Raw genomic sequence first — 2,453 nt, 5'->3', positions numbered from 1 at the left:
TATGATTGAGCGGATTTTATTATTCTCCGTCTTCTGTGATGAAAACTGATACGTGTCGAATGCGTAATTTCTCTTTCACACTCTCCCTTTTCTCTGGTTTCTCTATATCTTCCTTTTACTAGGTATAGCACACCAAAAATAAGTACAACAAACACATTTTATTTGATGATTGCAAATGATCAAGCTTTATGAAAGCTTTAACAAACAAAAAACAGAATTGAAATCGTTCAATGCGTTGTGATTTTATACCATTTTTTTGATATCGCGAAAAACCTGCCAGAAGTGGTCAAATTGGCAAAAATGGCAAAATTTGACAAAGTTGACAACTTAATTCATCACTTTCTTGGACACAAATAATGAATTAAATTATTAGACACTAAAATATCATCTTTGTGGTAAAAAATACAAAAAAGAAAATTCATATTTCTATTACCGTTTTGAAAACGGAGGCAAACAAAATAAGTCATTTTTGCCATTTTTGCGAATCTAAATAACTAAGTCCGTCTAATTAATATGCGCATATGTAATCAAATCAAAACAACGTGATACATCAATGAAACCTATGTATATCAGACAAAAAATATGGAAATATATTTTTTTTTGAAAAAAAAAAAAATTATGAATATTCATCAAATATGCAAATTAGGTCATTTCAGCTAATTATCTATATAGGAAAGTCAAACTGTTCATTTTGTTGGCATTTTTTAAAATCATAAAAAAGATCATATTTACACCAAATATTAACATTAATTCCAAATATTTTTGCAATGCCAATAAAATATGGCGATGGAAATTACTTGGATCACCGTTACAGCTATTTTCTCATGTTTCACAAATTATTCAGAAAAACCGAACAAATGATAAGAATCTGCAGACTTTCAGCTACATCACAGTATAGTTTCTTTTAAAAAAATGTCAGATTTAAGGATTTATGACGATTTTCCGAGAAACCATTTAATTCAACAGGCCATAACATTCCACAGGGACTGAATTTCAGAGAAAAAGAGAGTTTGGTGATCCCAGTACAGTTGTGGCTACCTTGAGTGTAAATAACAATTTGATCCAATGAATAAAACACATGAGGATATTGCATTTTTGTAGGGGAGTTTTATACATTGACGTGCATTTTCACCACGCAGAATAACAGTCAATGGGCGATCAGCGGGCCATGTCACACGTGGCTGAAAAGACAATATTCTAATTGATAATTTAACATATTTCCCACATGCCTATAACAATGAAACTACACAGAATTGTAGTTAAAGGTATGCTTGAAAGATATGTGAAATAAAAATTTAAAAATATTGTTCAGTTTTTAAAAAATAAATTTACGAAAATTGCTATTACCAACTGACTGCTGTTGTGTGTATGTATGTGCATGGGGCAGACTGTGTGCACAGGCAGTGTGATCACCCTTCTTTTACTTCTGCCCCTCCACCTCTCTCTCTCTCTCTCTATCTCACTCCCCCTCTCACTCATTAAGCATCCCTTTCTTTCGCCATCCTCCCTCATTCTCATCCTGTTCTCGATCTCTAAATTGCTCTTTTGTGTTAACAATCTATTCATATTTGGTCTCGTCGTGTAATTTCTTTTCATGATTCTAGCATGGCAATTAGTGTTACTTATTTACAATCAATGACCTTCTCAGAAATAGTTATGTGAAAAAGGGTGAATTTTATTCTATGACTTGAAGAGTTAATGATCAACATAGGGTCGCAGCAACAATGTGCTTGTTCACGAATGTAACATGAATGCTGTGCTTGTGGAGATGTTAAATACAAAATACGTAAATTGTGCAAGAAATGACTTCATCTCAAATAGCAGAACAGAACCCTAAATATCTACAAGGACTACAATACTAGAAAAAAGCGTTTTGCATGTTTTTTTCTTCACCATGCTTAATATTTTTGAGTAAATCTATTCCACCGTTACCCCGTATGATTTGCCTGAATCTCCAACGCGAATTGTTTTTCTTTCTTTTCTCCTGTAGTGAACATTTGCGGCCGGAGCAACTAGACCTTTTTTAAAACGTGGCTACCGGTATTCAAATCCGGTCATTTCAACTCTTCATTTTTTTTAAATGAAAGCAAGTTTCTACCCTTCCCCTGTTCTTACTGACAACTTCTGTGTATGAAAACAACTTCAGGCTTTTTTTTTAGCAATATATTTTTATAAGTAAGTGATGAGATCATGATGCGTCATGATACTAAAATAATATATTTTGAACAGTTAGTGGCAAAATGAGTTAGTGACATCTTTATTACAAAGATAAATAATGTGATAACCAGAATCATGAAGTCCATCACAGTGTTTAGGATTTTCTGCAGCACTATCATCAACAGAAATGAGTACATTATTAATGCTATTATCATTACAGATGATGTCACTTCGCATCATTCATAAAAGATCATTATAAAACTGTTTAGATCAACCCCTGTGAAATTAGTAGACAG

Source organism: Strongylocentrotus purpuratus, unplaced genomic scaffold, assembly GCF_000002235.5.
Source record: "Strongylocentrotus purpuratus isolate Spur 01 unplaced genomic scaffold, Spur_5.0 spur5_scaffold_8, whole genome shotgun sequence".
NCBI lineage: Eukaryota > Metazoa > Echinodermata > Echinoidea > Camarodonta > Strongylocentrotidae > Strongylocentrotus > Strongylocentrotus purpuratus.
This window is presented reverse-complemented; position numbering follows the sequence as displayed.